This window comes from Manis javanica, chromosome 14 (genome assembly GCF_040802235.1).
Source record: "Manis javanica isolate MJ-LG chromosome 14, MJ_LKY, whole genome shotgun sequence".
Classification (NCBI taxonomy): Eukaryota; Metazoa; Chordata; class Mammalia; order Pholidota; family Manidae; genus Manis; species Manis javanica.
The window spans coordinates 75,003,497-75,023,446 of NC_133169.1; the positions used below are offsets into that span (position 1 = coordinate 75,003,497).

At 45.6% G+C, this 19,950-nt stretch overlaps 1 protein-coding gene across 3 annotated transcripts in view; it reads right to left on the reverse strand.

Annotated features, from left to right (window-relative positions):
• Nucleotides 1-19,433, reverse strand: part of SEMA6A (semaphorin 6A) — a 121,034-nt gene extending 101,601 nt beyond the window's left edge. For 2 of the 3 annotated variants that reach the window (XM_017642553.3, XM_017642551.3), the window contains exon 1: nt 18,569-19,433. The gene's annotated coding sequence lies outside the window, so the exon portion shown is untranslated. The remainder of the gene's footprint in view (nt 1-18,568) is intronic. The other variant, XM_017642552.3, reaches the window with a different exon arrangement.
• Nucleotides 19,434-19,950: the final 517 nt, after the last annotated feature.

Sequence of the window (19,950 nt, forward strand, 5' to 3'; positions counted from 1 at the left end):
GGAAACGAGGGCAGTATTACTTGTTTGCAAACTGTTTTGAAAACTATAGAGGAAAAATAAGTACCTATAACACATGTGAAAATACATTGTATCTTCTTATTTAACTTTGTATCAGCCCTACTTTTTGTAACTGGGTAGGGAAAGTTTCCTTAATGTCTGCACTTTAAATACAGTCACCTCATTTACCTTCAAGCACTCAAAAACTCACCAAGTATAATTTTAGCCAAATTTCTTATACATGTCAGTGTGACCGCTGTAGGGAGACCACCTCTGAACTCCCGGTTCAGTCCCTCAAAAGGATTAAATCTTAAACACACCGTGGCGTCGACTGCTTCAGCCCATCATGCTTGGTGTCATTAGCGTCTGTTTAATATGGCAGCTGACGCCTTGGGGTCCCTTGCGAAGGGGGAGAGCCGAGCCTTGGAGAGAAGAGAATTATAACTGCCTGCCGCAGGACTGTGTGGTGCTCCTGCGACGGTGGCAGAAAGAGGAAAATAGAAAAGCATTAGAGAAGGGCTGCTGTACTGATGAAGTGGAATTCCTAGAACACACTGTGCTATAAAATGAGATTGGGCTCCACAGTGCTGGGAGCACACAACGGACTCAATAGTACCCAGCCCTGGCTGCTGGGCATATTCTAGCTCCTTTACTTGTAGCTGCCTTTCATGCAAGGGAGCAGGTGCCACGCTAGGGAATGGAAAGAAGGGAATATATTTCTGGTCCAGAGAAATCTGAGAGTATGATGTCAGGGGAATATCCAAGCCACTTTCAATCAGGGTCAACACCGCAGTTAAATATCCTCTCACTGTCAACAAGCTTTAACCGAGTCTATCACCTTTTTGGATAGGTAACTATAGAAATGATAGTGAAATGTGGCCAGGCCCTCTACCTGGGTGGGGTGTTTCAGAAAGATCTGGGTGGTGGTAGTGGTGGATCATTCTTAGATCTTTATCTCTGGAAAGGGTGGGACAAGGAGGCTTTAACCAGGGGGAAGTGTGGGCTGCAGAGTATCAGGGAGGGCTTCTCTTCTGCGCCCCCATCTGCCTGTGATCTGAGACCGCGGGAAGGAGTTACTGGTAACATCAGTAGGGATACTACACTCTACACATCGTTCATTCTACAGCTACATCCCGCCTTAGAAAAAAAACTGTCAGTCTCTAGATGGGTAGCAGATTCTATTAGTAATAAGCCAGGAGTTAAGAATTTGTTCTCAACTTGCAAAATTCGAGAGAAAAAGAGAGGGGAGAGAATTCCTACTCAAAAAAGGCCCCAGGCACTAAAAAGACAGTTTAAACTGTTGAAATCAAGGACAGTGAATTGGAGCCTGACAGGTAGGAGGGAGCCCACCTACTTAGGGATGGGGCATCGTCAAACCGGTTTGCCCCTGCAACGCTCTGTTTACATCAGCTTAGGTTTTTTTAAAGCTCCATTTTAACTAAAATATTTGAACAAAATTATTTTGCAGCTGTTACTAATCAATTACAATTCAAAGTTCTGAAATCAGGTGCACACATTCTGTTCAAGGGTTCACGTGAAGGTAACATGCAATAATTTTTACAAAGTATATTTGTTCAAAAAATACCACATAGAAACCAAATTTGTGGAGAAAATCCTGTGCTCAAGGGCCTGCCTGCCTTGGTGGAGATGTGTGAAGGCAGACAACCTCTGATTTGCCCACGTTCTTGAAAGGTTTTAATCATTAAGCATACATACCCATAAAACAAACACTAACTATCCCTTTTGGAGGTTTTAAGTCAAGAAGCCCAGGGACCAGAACTCCCAGAGCATGAAGAAAGCTCAGCTGCCCACCAAAGCATCCTTCCTAACCCGCGAGGGCAGCTGGGGTGCTGAGACGGTCACAGGCCCGTCCAGCCCATTCCTGCCTTGTTTGTTCACATCATTAGGAGGGTGCCAATTAGCACCTATTTGGATGAAGGTTTTGTGTTGTGAACATCTGTCCACTAGCAGCTGGCCAGAGCCCAAGTCCATTTCACAAGAAACACCAAACAGCTGTCAGATGGTCCGAGTTTGGGTGAATACCAATGAACACAACCCTCCGTGCCATGGCGGAGAGGGGCCGCAGTTCCTATTTTGCATCTCCGGATGTAGCCAGCCTCCAAGCTCTTATTTGTTAGCACGTTGCCCAAGTCCTGACCAGCAACTTCCTTATTTTTGTGAATTAGGTTCTCCCCATTGGAGTAAATACTTGGCACGGATAAAGCCAGAATTAACCTGTGTTTGCTTGAGAGCTAATGATTAGTGTGGCCTTTGTTTTTCTTCTCTAATCATCCAACTTCTTTTCTGCCTTCTCATTACACCTTAGGGACGGAGGGGTGGAGGCTGGGTCAGAAGAGGGATTTACTTTCCACCATCCGCTTTGCTGTTTAGTGGTTCAACTTCTAAGTTTTGTGAAAAACAAGTGTTTAAAGCCAATGAGTCAGTCTGACATCTTCAGTTTATTGGTAAAAGTAGTTAATGCCACCTAGAACTTAAAGTTTTGTTGTATAAAATAAACTTTTTTTTTTGTATTTGTATATAGATTTTGAGTCAGGTATTAAATCGACAGAGATATTTGGGCCTTCTTTGCTTCAGTACTGTGAGCACAGTAATGTTACTTTGATAACCCACTGAGGATGCCAATGTTATACATGCAGAAAATAGCTACCCAGTCTGACCCTCTCCACTTACTGCAGACGCTGGCATATGCTTGCTCTTCATCCAAGAGAAGGCAGAGTTGGCATTACTGTCAGAAAGTACTTAGTGCCAGTTTAGGCTGCACTGCATGCAACTCTCCTTGACATATTCAGAGAAAAATCTATCAAGCGCTGGACTGACTCTCTAAAGGTTTGAAATAGGATAATGTATTGAAGTTTGAGAACTTTTTCCTGAGGGGTAAGTACGCCATAAACTTTGAGGCCTTCTGGTTAAACATCTCCCATCCGATGGTGGCTGACATTTTCTCTTGACACTTGTAGATTTTATTTAAACTTATTAGAGAGGATCTTTTAGGCTTATTTAGGCAGCTTACTTTATCATTACATACACACACAAAAGAAACATGTGAAATTAATTGCATAAAGTAGACCTAAAACTTCTTCAGTGTTTGACTTCATATTGGGAGTTCACATTCAATTCACGGTCGTGGGTGTGTTTTTCCAGGCAATACTGTCCTCTCTGGCATCGAGAGCTTTGGTGATAGGCAAATTTAAATCTGTTCACAGCTTTTCAAGCCAGGTGTCATGAACGTCTTAAAACTGTATTTAGAGTTAGTGCCTAGGTGGGCTGAATTAGCTGTTGACTAGATGGGTAAGATAGTGCGCGTTTCATCTTTCATGCCATCTAAACAAGAGTGGATGTGTTGAGATTAAGCAACACTAGAGGGCAGCCTACAAGTTAAACTTAAAACGAATAATACCACATCCTGCAATTATTTGGCATATTACAATAGGTAAGTAATCTATAGCAGTTTCTCAGTATTATGACTCCAGATCAAATATGGTGTCCCACTGTAAAAAAAAAAAACAAATTGTTTCTTAATGTTTAATTTGAATGTGCCTTTAAAATAAGACATCAAAACAATTTCATAAAGGTTTTGTCCCTCCTAGAAACTTAATTTGTTAGAGCTCCCTGAAGATGCTTGAAGTTTCTAATCCTGTAGTTTCACCTGTTACTCAACTGCTTTTTAAAACATAAAGAAAAACTTTATTTCACTATAGAATAAAACGTTCCTGTTACAAGTTTTATTTAGAAACTGCTAAAAGACAAATGCAATGTGAAGGGTAAATATAGAGTATGCACCTTTTCAGGATTCTCTTTCATAGGCAAACAGTAGTTATTTTTAACTATTAAAGGCATAGGATTCTTCTGGACAACTATATCAATACTTATCTGAAGTTTATAAAATGAAACCTGTGGTACCTGAATCACCTATGTAATGAAGATTCATTTCTTCCTAAATAAAATATTATTAAGCATGTTCTTTCTTCCACTATAAGCAGGGTTCAGTTTTAGCACAATGCAGCAAAACAAGGCCTTGCGGTCTGCTAACACTGTCTTGTTAAATAAACAACACAAGTTAGGTGTTATTTGTGTTTTGTGAATTACATCATCTGTAATGCAATTTCAGTTGCACAAGGCAACTTAAGAGATAAACACTCAGATAAATATGCCCAAGGCAGGCTGGGGAGGTGGGGAGGTAGGGACAAATGCATGTATGTCTGATTTCAGAATTCAAAAGCTTGCATAAAGCAGAATTGTTCTGAATGAAAAAAATAGGAAACAGGTGGCTCCATATATGCCCTGCTTCTTACCTGAGTGAGTCATTACATTAGCATTTGCTCCTCCTGTACTTTTGTGATCAGTACTTACAGATGCGCTGGTCGGTGCTTCATCTCCCTCATATTATCCACCTCCTATTATGGCATCAGCCTCCCTAATGTTGGAGAAAGTGGTCCCAGCTGCCAGACCAAATACAACAGTTTAAACACTCTCAATTTTAAAGTCTTTAGCACTTATTTTACAGAGCTGAGTGTGAGCACAATGGGACTAGGTTCCAGGCTTTGCTGTTTGGCCTATTACGTATCCTTTATGAGAGTTGCTAAATACTAGCTATTTTCTCTGTAAACCTGGGTTCCTCTCTTGGCCAATGCCTCCACTAGCCACGCAGTTCCCCAGATGTACATCTTGGAGCCAGATTTTATTCCTTCTACTCCCTTACCCCACACATCCAATTGGTCCCTAAGTCCTGACAGCTCTGCCTTGCCAACATACCCAGAATCTGTTTCCTTTCTTCCATTCACAGTGCTAGCAAATTTATATTTCTAAAACACGCATCTGATGATGTCACCTTGCTGAAAAGCTTCAGCTGCCTGTGGCTCCAAGCCCCCTCTTCAGCAGGGCAGAGCCCTCCCCAGGCTGCTCCCATCCCTGTCCTCAGCCTCTTCCACATCGCCACACCAGGAGGAGGCTGGGCGGCTCTGGGAGCAAGTCCTCCATTCCCCTGCCTCAGGGCCTTTGCCCCTGCCCTTCTCAGAGCCCCCCTGCTCTTCCTCCCCTGGCCTCCCACCTACTAGAATCTCATCTGTTCTTTAGACACACCTCAACTACTTCCTCTGTCACAAAGACCTGCCTGACCTCCCAGCTGGGCTGAGCTGGAGCTGCCCTCTTGGCCTTCTTAGCATCCTTACCCCTCTGCTTTGGGGAGGGACAATAGTCAGAACTTACAGTAGAGTGATTTTTCATATCTCTTCCTTCCTTGCTAGAATGTGGGCCCAGTGTCCGGTGTGGAGTGGGGACACATCAGTAAATTCTCAACTAGGCTATCGTTGCATCTCCGCAGTATTAAAGAACTTGCCTAGAATAGCTGCTAGAATAATTTCTTGGATTAAATTGAACTCCTGCTTTCACCAATGTAGTAGTGTGGACTAGAGACTAAAATGACCTTTGTCAGAGGCAAGAGCCACTTGTCAGAGGCAAGGGCTTCAAGGTTTGTTTTATTCCCTGCTAAAAACTTGTTTCTGTCTTATAGGTACAGCTTACGAGCTCCAGGAGGACATTCCTGCCAGAATATCTGGTTCAGCTTCCTGTCCCTCCACTTCAACCCCGCACAAGGGTCAAAGTTTCCATCCTTACATTACTGTTTATTTTTATCCCTACTATAAAACAGGACTAGAATCCCAAATAAAAACATCGTCTATTTTTCAACTGATATTTTAGATGACAGACTCAAGACCCTAAGAGCCTCCAAAGACAATGTACTGAAATGGATTCTGTTGAGCAGCAGGAATTTAAGCCCCAGTTGCACCGAAGCCTCCGGTGGTGTCCTTGAAAAGCTACTTCTAAGCAGGTCTGTGTCGGTACTCAATCTACACAACAGGCATCATGTGAGACCATCTATGGTTGGAAGACTATAATCGTATTTTGGAATTTTTAAAGTATTGAATAAATGTGCAGTGACATAGAGGAGCTTGTACAAAACCCGAATTCGGAAGGCGGGGGACCTTGTCCCAAGCCCTTCTCTTCCCAGAGGTATACTTCGGCAAATTATTTGACCTCTTCAAACCTGTTATTTCATCTTTAATATTTTGGGGCATAATAATACCTGCCCTGACTAACCCAGGTTGTAATGACACTATATGAGGCAGTGTTTACAAATGCACTTTGAAAAAAAAAGCACTATATAAATAAGACCTTTATTATTAATAATAACGCTGTTAGATACTGGTGATGTTGATTATCATCAGTAAGCCTGATTTCTAAATCTGACATAGGACTCAGCAAAACTCCTTCCTAGGCAGAACAGTCCTGTGTTGGCACTTCAGTGCTGGCCAGTCCACCCTCCCCCACCAAGCAGCCTTCCCAGGAAGGTGTGTCTGCACTTCACACACAGGCAATGAGAAGCTATGAAATAAGCACATGCATTATCATTACTTTTAATGGAACAAGCCCTGGAGTTAAGACTAGGTATGGTTCACAACAAGGAAGAAAAGATACTGTCCTAGTCCTTCGCTTAAAATCTTTTCAAGTTCTGCTCAGAAGAATTTGCATTTCAATAACAATGTGCTAATGTCAAGCTTTTCACAACATTTCAAAGCCTCCTCTGGCACACCTGGCATGTTGCAGGATCTGCTGGGGAGCTGGATGTGGCTGTTTTCTAACAGCAAAGGCAATTATGTTGTCCTTTTCATTCTTGGGAACGGATGTGTTTGCACCATATTAACAGGTCTTGTGTTCTGGACATGATAAACTATGAAAGTGGAAGCTCCACCCTCCAGTATACTGCCCCCCAACCCGAGAATGAATTAATCAGCATATTCAACATGTTGAACTTCCCCTCATCACAAATCAGAGGAAACACCTTGCAGATAAAAGTTGACTTTTTTAACAGAAAATTTTTCCCTGTCCTCTGAATATCTCTTTAAAAGAGACAAGTATCCAAAAGATGTTTGCTAAGTTTTCTCTTGGCTACATCTGAAACTTACTCTGTTCTTTCTACTTTTGACAAGAGTGGCAGCTCTCCTCTTGGCTGGGCACAGGGGATCCTGGGTTGACTTCATTCCCACTAAAAGTGAAACCACATTGCATGCCATGAGCCAACCACCTTGAAAATTATTTTAGGTAATCACTACCCTGGATCACACCACAGCATATACTACAAATCAACTTAATTTAGGTAATTTCTCTCTGAGGTGCTTATAAAGTCAGTAAGCCCAATTGTAAAAGGTAAGCATTTATAATTCCTAAGTACAAATTATGCTTAACTAGATGGGTTGTGTGCTGCTTGAGTTTCATATAAGCTACCAAATGATTATTTGCACAGAAATGTAATGAATAAATTGGAATTAATATAGAATATCTAACTTTTATTAGACCCGCTAGTTAAAAGTTGAATGTAAGGGGCACACTAACAATATAATTCAGCTTCTTGGTATCTGTTCTAAAACTCATAGCACAAGAAAAAGTACTTTTAACCAAAAATAAGGCCTCTTTCTCTTCATTGCCTACAACATTCCCTGGTCATGATGTCTAGCACTGGGTGAAGGGTACTTTGGGGCAGAGGGTCTGCCCCAGTGGGTCTGGTGCCCCTAGCATACAGTAGCTTTCCTTTGAAAGAACTGGGGCACCACTCAAAGTCCCATTCAACCTTTGGAAGGAATGGCCTGGAATCCTGCGAGCAGCCAGTAAATAGCAGCAATTTTGATAAGTAAATTCCTTTAAAGTGAAAAATGGTTTCCCTAAAGATTCAGAGCACTCTCCATCACTTATTGTACCCCAAGGGATATTTCATTCTTCACATGGCCATTCTGCAAATGATACAGAATAACATTTTTCATAGGATAACAACTAGTGTGGTTTGCATGGCAACACAGTGGAAGTACATTCAAGTCACTGCTGTCTGAAAAATGTTCCCCCAAAATACAGCTTCCCAGGCATTGATGTCCAGGAGGCATAGAAAAAAAAATCCTACAATCAGAAATCATTCATTAAGGTTAATTAAAGCTCATGTTGTATTTGACTGACATCCACACAAAAGTACTGCTTCCTTAAGGCTATGGGTGCAACACTGTGTCTGCACGGAGGCCAAAGAGTCATCTGAATCTTGTGCCTGTGGAGAGGACAGCAAACTGAAGTCACAGACTCTTCTTCCAACCAAACAGCTTCTGATCTGAAATATTAGCCCCACTGCCCTCCCCAAGTGCATGCCTCTTTTTTTTTTAAACAACTAACTTATGAGAATACTGTAAAACAAGCAGGACCTATTTTCTTACCCTACCAAATAATCAGAGGTCCATAATACCAAATTTACAAATGCATGCTTTCTTTGCTTCACGGAGATATTTGAGGGGGAGGTGGAGAGGGCTGGGGGGATAATTGCAGCCTCTGGTTAAGCCAGACCACATGATCAAAAACTGCTGTGACACTTTTAAGTGTTTCTCCACAAGGAATTCCGGTGCCCAGAAGCCTGGTGAAGCCAGTAGCAATTAAGGCCATGTTATCCTTTTAATTTACTTCAAATTATTGGCCTCTAAAATCAATCATTTACTGTGGTTGGGTAAGGGAAGGATCAACGCAATAGGCACGTGCATTAAAAAATGCTTGTTGATCGTACACAAAAATTTTGGCAGGTTGGATCTGGGGAAATTTAAAACGGCTGCTTTGAAAGCTCACCCTGAAATAAAAACTGGTCATGTTCTAGTTTAAAAAAAAAAAGTGAATAATTTTCAGAGTAGGCCCATTTGTAATGAATTTTGAATCCACCTGGATTTTCATTGATGTCTTGCATGTCTTGAATTCAGTGCTGTTGGCTTCAAGTGTAAGATTGTTTCATTTTATGGTTTCATCTACAAAGGAATTAAATGGCTTGGCTTAGACTGCTGGGAGTCCTTGAATGTCCACTTGAGAAATGGGAACTAAAACATCCAGAAGTGTACCAGTGTGTCTGTTACACACGGCCCGATTTACCTAACAAAGGAGAGCTGTGCTCCATATCACACACGAAGCACATCAATCACTGAGCATGTGTATATCCCTCTTGCAAAAAGTCACTCCTCCAGATCTTTTCTTGACTAGGTCGCCCAATATACACACAATTGGAGAGCTTTTCCTCAACAACCCTGAAGTCACAAACCTCAAAACAAAATAGCAAAACACTATGGTTTCAAAGAGGAAGAAAAAGCTTATACACATATGAGCTGACAAAGAGGTAGACCTATGGGCTACGGTTGCAAAACACAGTAAAAAAAGGTCTCTAGCTCCTCAGTAATGTGTGTCACACCTACAAAAATAAAGCTTAAACCTCAAGTGCAGCCCTAAATGTTTACATTGCCATACCAAAGCACAACATGCAACACTCATGAGGTCATTTTATTTATTTAGCAATCCGCAGAGCCAAAACCCAATTATAAGGCTGAAATTTTGAGCAAAGTCATGAATGCCCTCATTTACCTGCACACTTACGAATAGGCTTAACCGAAGAGTTCTCACCCTTTCGCTTGCCTGTCAAAAGATGAAAGTGACATCAGCCCCTGGACTGTAATTTTTTACCAGCAAGACTGAGCAAGAGGCAAATCCGGGAGTAAATGTCAGCTGCATGTGCACATAACGAGGTCCAGAGAGACGCTCTCAGCGTTTGCCTCTTTTAATCCAACACTGAACGGCATGAGGAGCGGCATTCGGTCCTCCTTTCAGAGCACCACAACTGCCAAAAAAGCTGCGAGGCTTGCTAGCCTGGTATATCTCAAGCCTTTCCCAAGGCTCCCCAGCACTATCTGAGGCACTGCAACTATGGCAACCGAATGAGAAAGCAGCCTCCATGATTAATAGATGAAGATCCCAGCGACAGTGTCTAGCTAGGGCCATCATTCATGATGCGAGAAGAATTAGTACAGAATCCATCTCGAAAACCATTAACAAGTATTCGTTGTATACAAATCCACCCAACTGCCATTCGGCAGCACACACTCCAGTTTAGAATGCTGTAAACAATTTGGTTTCTATTTATCACTCACTATGCAGAAATGACAATGTTCTTAGTAAGTCAGATGCTCACGTTTTCAGAATAATGAAAGGCTTAATAGACCGGTTTTCCACCTGGGTATTTGAGGCAGAAGAACAAATGCATTCAAACACCAGAGTATGTGAATGAAGTCATGTGGCTCTCGGAGGTGAAAAGGAGCAGAGAGAGTTGTTGGATTCTTTTGAGGGTTTTTTGCGGAATGCAATTTTTCATAAAGCATTCCATTTTCAGGAAAGGAAGGTTTGCATTCACCAGTTCTATCAGTATTCTCTCAGTTTCTTCATTCAAGGACAGGAGGAGTCTGGGGGAGGAGGGCTGGGGAATCGCTGGAGTTGCTGCAATATTAATGAAAAGATTGGATGCTCTCCTTAAAAAAAGATTCAAGAATAGGAAAAAGGAAAGAAGAACATATCCATCACAGAAAGTTTTTCTACAAAACTCTCATATAGTATTAAACCATTATTCACATATTCTTTACTTCCTCCCAGTCCCTACAATGTTTATTTTCCAATGTCATGTTTTCATTGCGTTCTGTGCTATAAATGCTTCAAGTCAAATCATGGCCAAAGGCTTGTTCTTAAACACGTGGGAGGGCAGAAGGGATAAGAGAGGGGTGTCAACAGCATCAGTCTTAGAGATTCTTTTGCTAATTTTTTTAAATTGGCGTGGATTCTTTGAATTAATTTTCTACAGATGGCAATTATAGGTTAGTTGGAAACCACTAGAAAGCGCTGAGTCAGGTCTGTAGGCTGTAGGGGGAAATACCTACTACTCACAATACTTTCAAAGCAACAGTCATCATACTTGCTGCTCTGAAGGACCTGACCCTTCGTTCTTGGAGGCAGGTGCATTGTTGATTTATTTCACTCTCTTTGGATCCCTTTCCACTTACAAAATTTGAGAGAAACAGTTTTTTTCCCCAGATCGTAACTGTCATTCTAAGCCACAGAAGGCTTCCTATTCCTCCTTCAGGGAGGAGGAAATTGCGGTGATAATTCTAATTTATTGCCCCTTTTGCTGGGCCTTTTAGAAGTCGGATTCTTCTCACTGAAAAGAACTTGTATTCCTATGATTTGCAATGAAGTTCAGGGGGTGCAGCAGTCTATCAGTCAGTAGGGTAAATGCCCTCTCTTTGGGGGTCTATTTCCCACTTTTGGTAAGGAAGGTAGAGGCTTGCATCTGCGTGGAGGGCCATGCTTCCCCAGATGGACTCCAGCCCTGGCTGGGAAGCGCCAGGTACAGGGAAGAGTGACCTGGCAAGTGTGTGGCCTCCACAAAGCCCCTCTTGCAGAGGCCCCAGCCCCGGCCTCCTGGAGGAGTTGATGCACAGCCAGGCTTCTTTCCTAGGACAGGTATGGTCCTTAGGGTTAGTATCCCCGGACAGTTATAAACGGGCTGCCCTCAGCTTCCCAATGTGGCTGCTCTCAGGTTCTTCGGTGAGTGCAGAATGTGTGTGTTTCTTCTTAACATGTTAGGAAGTGGAGACTATCGTTTTTTTCAGACAAACTGTCTTTGGACGTGTCTTTGGGCTTTTATTGGATGTAAGGCCGTGTGCTGCCTGCTATTTTATTTGTATGGTGCTTTTTTCTTCTTTTGTTATGAGTGTGATGTTTCAACTTCCAAAGTTAGTTAAAGGGTGACTGCTCTTCCCATGCATGTGACTCTTTGACATGCCAGCTTATGGTGTGAATGCTCATTTCTGTTCAAAGTTTGCTTTCTTTGCATCATCTCTGTGTGTTACAGACCCGTGGCCATTTCCTGTTGCGCTCTCCCCACCAGAGCCCTCTCCATGACTACTGTCACCCAAATAGACATAACATCTTACATTTAATGTGTGGCCTCAGGCTATGATTTTCACAGATGCTAGCATATTTATTCTCAACATCCATTAACATTATCATCATACTAGCATTTTACAAAGGGAAACTGAGGCAGAGAAGTAACTGGCTCAAAGTCACACCATTTGTAAATGGCAAAAAATGGGGCACCAATTTAAGTGTGTTGTGTCTGGCTGAGAGGTGTGACCTCTGTATTACCCCCAGAGCTGTCCACTGCCTTCCCTCTGACAGTCCTTCCACTTTACAAATTTCATGTCAGAAAATCTAATGCACTCGTTCAAGTTACAGCAAAGATCAAAACTTCTCTCCTAGTACTCCCAGTTCACCCTGACATGTCTGTTCTACATTAATGCTTACACTGACATGAACACTGAGAAAAAACAATGCCCTTACTTCTTTTTTAGACTGCCTGGCAGAGTGTCACTCCTATGACCTTGCCCAGTTAATGGTCACACTGAAAGCAGTCTTTACTTGATGAAGTTGGCATTCTGATTAAAGATGTCGCTATCCATGCTGTATATAGATTGTGCATTTTCAATGAATTTTAAGGTCTTATTTAATTTCCTAATGTGGTTTACACTGAAATGATGTCAACAGAGTATAATCTTTGTTTTATGATTAGAAGACAGTGAAGTAGGGGTCTCTGCTAGGCCTAGGGTCTGGAGTGGGGAGAGTGGAGTTAGCATCAAACTTCAAATTTACAAAGTACATTGCATATTCTACCAAATACATTTGCATCCATGACTTGATAGTATTCTCCCAGCAACCTTTCAAGGTAGGGAACATAATAGGTTTACTATTTACAGTTTTGTATTTTAAATAATGCAGCTTCAGAGAGGTTACATGGCTTGTCCAAGGTGGTAAGGGTATGGAAACCAAGTATAGGATCTTCAACAACAGTCATTCTTGTACCAGTACAGGGTAGAAATGTAGGTCAGTGGACATACTATTTTTTCCTGTTAGAAAGTTCAATTTTAAAAACTACTCCAAAAAAAGCAAGAAGGTTCTGTGGTCAGTGGTCAGAATGCAGAACAAATGAGGCCAAGGTCAAAAGCTCAATCTCCATAAGTGCTGGCTGTCTTTCTAGCTCTGTTTCTTGGCAACTGATTTCACCTAACTCAGATTCCCTCCAGCTTCACCCAGGTGTCCTACAGATGTGTGCTCTTGGCCGCAGAAGGGGACTGGGTGAGAGTGTGGGAATAAGCAGGCTCCCATCCATCACAGAGACTGAGAAAACCATCTACAGCAAATGCTCCACTAATGGTGCTGAAGACACACCACCTATGTGTACAGAAGACAGGGTCACACACATGCACACGTACATACACACACATTTCACCAGGCAGGGAAGTATCTCATTTGATGGAAACAGAGAAAAATGAGCAGACAAAGGAGATACCATAAAGACTGGTTGTTTGCCAAAGGCTCAGTCTTTATTAATTAGTTAATTCATCCAACAAATGCTTGTTATGAAGGGCCTATGATGTGCCAGCCACAGGTTTGGGTGCCGGAGATACAGCAGGGAATAGAACATAAAAACGTCTCTCCTCATGGCATTATGTTTTAGTGGGAAACAGAAGATAAATGAGGTCAACATACAGTTTGTCAGACTGGGAAAAGTGCTAAGAAAAAAAAAAATGAGACAGGCCAGGGCGAGGGGGTAGGAAGTGTTGGGGGAAAAGGGTGAAGTAATAAATAAGGTGATCAGAAAGGGCTTCACTGGGACGGTGACACTTGAGCAGCGACCTAAAGGCCACGAGGAGCATATGCTGCAGCTCTCTGGGGGAAAGAGCTGTGCCAAGACACAAGAGAGCAAGTGCACAGACCCCGTGAGGGACCGCAGGGAGCAGGCCTGGCATATTCATGTAGCCCCGAGGAGGAGAGGCTCTCAGAGAGGTGTGGGCGCGAGGGCCGATTATGTGGGGCTGGAAAGGCCACAGGAGGGACTCTGGCTTCTCCTGGAATAAGATGGGAAAGTATCTGAGCACAAGTGAGCTGATCTGGCTTAGCTTTAAAAGAAGTTAGCTTTGGCTGCTGTGTTAATACAAGGCGTTAGGGGGCCAAGAACAAAGCAGGGAGACTAGTTGGGAGGCTGGACAATGATCCAGCAGGAGAGGACAGCGCGGGGGCTAAGAGGTGATGGTAGGCCTGGAAGGGAGGCTGCGTGCACTCTGGGGTGGGACCAACAGCCTGTAGCTGGAATGGATGCCAATACGAGGAGAGAAGCATCAAGAATAACTCTCAAGGTTTTAGGCCAGAACATCTCAAAGGATGGAATCGCCACTTACCAAGATGGAGAAGATATCAAAAGCCTATTTGGGGGAATTTTTGTTTTGTTTTGAACACAAATGAATTAGGTGTTTTGAACATGCTAAGTTTGAGATGTCTGCTAGATCCAAGAGAAGCTATTTAACCTGTAGGCATTGAATATTTGGGAGATCTAGGAAAGAGGTCTGGGTTAAAGAAGTTATTCCAGAAACATCAGAGTATTGGTAGTTTTATATGACATTCTCCATCAGTGTTAAGTAGAATTATTCTAATAAAAAAGTTTTGCAAGAACTCATCTGTTTCACAAAGCAAGATACCCTTGTGTATGTACTATACTGTAGTAGTCCCAGGCTGAGAACTGTACTCCCTTCTCCCCTTGAGGTTTGTGTGGTCTGACATCTTATTTGCCCATTTCAAAGGGATTAAATGCCTCTCTCCCTTCCCTACCTTACCATATCCCCAAGAGGCAAACGTGGTTGCCAGCAGAGAACAGCTCAGTTGATGAGAAAAGCATTCACTCTAGAATAGAAATATCTCAGGGACAAGTTGGCTCTGGACACCCCTAAGAGATGGGGGCACACTGGCTTAAAGGGAGCACAGCAGGATGCTTCCAGGCGCCACCTTCCCCTGGAAGTGTGAACACCCAGGGAATATCCACTCTGGGAGTAGGCCAATAAAGTGTCTATACCTAAGGGGGCAAGAAAGTGCAGAGCTACACGCAGGCTTTCCTAGGCTTTACACTCCTGCAAATGGCAGATGCCTAATTAAAGCATTTGCAATTAGTTTGGCTTGTTCTGTGATTCCTTTCTGCAAACAAATAAAATGGGAGAATATATTAGCTCTTGGCAATCTAGTTCCGAAAAAAACTTCTCAAATCATCACTTCTTTGTCCTGCTTGGAAAAGAGCTGAAACACTAAGTACATGTAGTCAAGTATCTGACTTACCTCCTTGTTCAAAACAGTGATTTCCTTCCATTTCATAAGGAGAGCAATTACCCATTTGCTTTTAAAGCATGAGTATTTATTTTGAATTTAATACAAGTTCTTAATTTGGGTGTCTTATTTTTATTCAATGAAGATAACAGTGTTCTCAATGCTGGCTATCCTCCTGATTCAACACACTTGGCAATGTTATCTGCCTACACAAAATGCAAATGTTATATTTTTTAATGATGGGAAAAGCATTCACTAGACTTTGAAAGAACTTGAGGGGTGTGTGTTTGTGTGTCTCTGTGTGTGTAAATAAAGAGTTGCACTTATTGCCATTTTAGAGTAACAACTTGCAGACAGATTTTTTTTTTGTCACTGTAGGAAAAAAACAGGTCCACTCTTAAGAGAAATGTGACCCTCATGTGACCATTTCTGTCATTCCTTTATTCATTCACATTGACTTGAATTTCTACATTGGTTCTTAATAGATTTTTAACCTATTTAAACGTTGATGTTTTATCCAATAAGTACATTCTTCAGATGGCTCCTGAGACAGTGATTTTGGGTGTCTGCTGAATATCTATGTGGATTATATGCATTACTGAAAATGTAGCCCATCTATAACGGGTGATAATTGCAAAACATAATACTTTGGGAAGATTGTCACCACACATTGTAAATAAGAAACATGAACTAGAATGCATCTTTATATCAAGTTAGAAAAAAAGACAAAACATAGGAATGAGGTTTTAAATTTGATGTTCATTGAAAATAATGCATTCAGATTTGTTTGCAAAGTGCCTTATTTAAGAATGTCCTAACCAGGATAATAATAGAGTGGGAGTCAAGATTCAAATAAAAGTTACCATATAAACATGCATGGGTAAACCAAATTCAAATAGTGTAATTATTTTTTTTAACAGATAGTTTAGGTTAATTGTTGGAGACATGGTTCTGCCACTGTATTTAAGGTTTGGTTAATAATTAACTTTGGTGCCTGGAGTATAATCAAAGCTTACTGCAAAACATAAAACTGCTCCATGCAGACTAAACAGGGTATTAAAAAACCATACAAATGCTTGCAAACTTGACCTCTGGTAGCCACTTGATAAAGGTGTAAAAAGTTATTTTCATTCAGATTTGAACACAGGCATCTTTAATTTTGGGAAAAAAACCCCAAAGGATTCATGTATCTGGAACCAACGACCTTCCACCTGCCATCAGAGTGGCAGGCCGTGGACTTGATGCCCGAGATGTATGTAGAAAGAAGACCGATTATCAGGGCTAAAAACAGACAAAGTAAAGGCGCTCGACCTTCCTACTGGGGAAAGACTTAAAAACCAGCGCTGGGGGGCATTAAATAGCTTTCCTGAGACCTATTGGCAGAACACTGCGACTGGGTTAAACATCTTTTCAGATTTGAGGCAAAGAAAGTTGTTTGTGCGTACAAGTGTGAGAAACTGTGTGTGTGTGTGTGCGCGCGCGCGCGCGCGTTTGCGCGTGCCTATATTTTAAATCTTTCACAGATCACATTCATTTAGCAACATGATTTCCGTCTAGCAGAAGCAGAGATCGGTGCCACTGTGGCTGGGCCTGACCACCGCGTTCGCTAAGCAAGCCACCTTTCTCTCAAGGACCAACGCGAACGGCTGGTGGGGCTGTCTACTGCGGCAGAGGCCGGAGGCCGCCCCTGCAAGTGCTGGCCTTGGCTGTGACGAAGGCGGTTCCTTTCCCGCTCCACACACCTGGCTCTCTGCTCCGCGCCTCCCGGACCCCAGCCTGTTAGAAAACAGCACGCAGGGCGCGGGCGGCTGGGGATGCCGCCCTTGGAGCTGGTACTTGAAAGCCAGCGAGCCCCGGCGGCGTCCACACGCGCCCGCGCGTCAGCCACTGTTCACAGTGGCGGCCCCAGCCTCCTGAGTCCTGCCCCTTAACTTCCTCTTCCTCCCGCCACTCCCCCCTTCCTCGACTGCTCGAGAGCCTGGTCCAGCAAACGCAGCGCCGCGACGCCGACCCAACCGACCGCGGCCCGGGCAACGCCTCCGTGTGATGGGCCAGCACCGAGCTCCCATTCGCATCCTGGGCTGCCCACCCACTTCCCCGGGGGTTCTCCTTCCCGCGAGCCGCACACGTTGAGCTCAATCCTGCCGCGCCCGCCGCCCCTGGCTTTCAGAGAAACTTTCCAGAAGCGCCTGGTCCAGTGACCCTGTGCTGGAAAAGGAGGAGGCGCTGGGCAGAGGGGCGGTGAGGAAGCGGGAAAGACAGAGGAGTCCTGTTTCCTTTCCCGACACCCACAAGTCCCGGACTGCTCCCTGGCTCCCCCTGTACCGCTCGGGTCGTGGGAAGAGGGAGCGGACGTCAGGATCCTGCTTTGCACTGTGCACCACAGTGGGGAGCCGGGGAGAAAGAGAATCTGGAGAGGACGCACTTCCAACCCAGCAGGGACACTCAGCGGGCGTGGGCACTGTCGGCCGGGCTCCCGAGCGCCCCGCTGCCCACGAGGCAGCGTTCTAGGATGCAGCGAGTAGCTCGGACACACAGAACCTGGGGCCGGGTCAGAGCCCTGGTCTGGGTGACAAGCACTGGGCTCTCTCTCGCCAGCTCCTCCCTCCCTTCCCCCTCCCGGGACACTACCTTTCCAAAGAGGGGCCTCGCAGATGTGGGAGGAGGGCGCAGCGGGCGCCAGCCCCGGCCTGGAGGGCTCTGTGCTTGGGGTGGGGGGGCGCAGCCGCGACGGATACCGTCTTCGCCACCCGAGGGAGAGCGGCGACGGGGTACAGGACCTAGGGCGGGGGCACCGAGCCACACTGGGAGGCGGCCACTCCTGGGCATTCGTACGAGCAAACAAAGCCCGGAACCTCTGATGCCAGCGGCCTCGGGAGCCAGGCTGTCACCAAGTGGCAGCGCGCGCGGGTGCCAGGGCCATTACAAGTTTCCCGCACTCCCAGAGCCCAGCCCAGACCCCGCGCGGACAACAAAAGATTCCCTTCGCTTCCCCACCGTCTCTGCCGAACCTCTTCTCCTACCCCAGAACCCAAACCTGGTGCTGGGCGAAAACAGCGTTCTTCTACCCAACCTCCTCCAGCCCTCGAGGGCATAACCCCTCCTTGCCTTCGCGCCAGGACAGGGAGCTTCCGAGATTCCCGACCTCTCGGGTCCTGTCTGCTCCCTGCTGGCCCGAAAGTGAGGACTAGCCCTGCGTGCCGCACACGCATCCTGGGGCCAGACAGCATCGGCGCGGTGGCGGTCCCGGGGTGGCGCCGGGCGTGTGCTCGGCGCGGGTGGGGAGGCTCGCAACGCGGAGCCCGGCGGTCTCTGGGGCGCAGGGCGGAGAGGACAGGCGGGCAGGGCTTCTGCTCCCCCAGGGCCGGACAACGCTCTGGGAGACAGAGACACGAGACAAAATAAAACGCAGGCACCACAAAGCCCACAGCGCGTGCCGGTCGCGGCCCGGGGACCCGCAGGCTGGAGCCGAGACGCCCGGGAGGTGGGGCGCACGGGGGCACCCCAGCCATACCTTTTCGGTGCATCGACAGGCAGTCGGCCGGGGCTTGGAGCAGGCTGAACGGCGTGTATCCCATTTAGTAATCCATTATCGAGGAGAGCTCTCCGGGCCGCGAGCTGCGCTCTCTGCTTCGCAAGCCTTTGTCATTCCTACATGTGTGCTTGTCTCTTTGGGGGCAACAGTCGCGGCGACTACTTTCTGGGATGCAAACGCGCTGTGTTCATCTCCAATGACAGACGGAGAAGGGGAGAAGAGAAAGGAAAGAAGGAAAAAAACCAACACTGAAGGAGTAAATGTTCAAGAAACTCCTCTCCACATCCAAATTCCACTTGGATTCCACTCCGGTGAGTCCCTCCGGTGGTGTCTGCGCCGATTAACAAGTCATTTCTGGATGGGGGGCGGGGTGGGGTCTGGGGCAGGGGCAGGGGTGCACACTCCAGCCCCGCTCTGCGACCGGGAGCGCTGCGCCACGGGCCTGGCGAAGCTGGCCGCTGCCGCCGCTCCTAAGCGGGCATCGCGGGCGGGCGGCCCCGCGGAGAAGCGCCGCTGCTGAGTCCCGAGCGCCTGGGCAGCCGAGTGCGCGGGGAGCGGAGTTGGCTGCAACCTCACCCCGTGCCGCTCACTACTCCTCTGTCACCGGAGAGGCCGCCGCTCCCGGACGGAGCCAAGTCCCGGACTGGATTGCGCAGAGCGGACTCGCCTCCTGCAACCCCGCCTCCTTTGGCTGCGTCTTCTCCGACCCACAGGAGAGCTGCGGAGTGTATGTGTGAATGCGGGTGAGCGAGGCGGTGAGGCGGAGAACCTGGCGGTGTGGCTGCAGGTGGAGTCTTGGAGCCACTGGCCCGCGCAGCTTCCTGCCACTACCCCAGCCCCGCCGCGCTCGCGGCCGAGGTCCCAGCGGGGGCGCCTCGGGAGGGAGCCCAGCCCCTTGCCTACCCCGCCCCCGCATCTGCTCAAGCAAGGGAAAAAAAAGAGAAAAAACCCGGACAGCACTGCTGAGCCCTGCCAAATTAGAAAAATAAATAAAAATAGACGTAATGCAGGAGCGAGTTACAAGAAAGGATTTGTTCATCGATTTTCTTAAATGGAAAAGTTTTAAAGGACCAGGGTAAGTGAACGGCCAGCCTTTTCTAATTCTGATTACTGTATCATGGAAGTAGGTTCCAGAAGTGATGTACGCCCGACGCACCCAGATGAATTGGATGAAAGCGGGTGCGGTTAAAAACACTCTTCGAAGACGAACACAGCTTATTTGTTAACGCACACACAGCACGTTAATAAAGCCTGTTAAATGAGCACGGAAATTATGGCACTAAGAACGGCGCTAACAACAATGACGGTCTGTTTTAAAACTAAGAAGTGTGTAGACTGTTCTTAGAAGTAAATAAACTTAA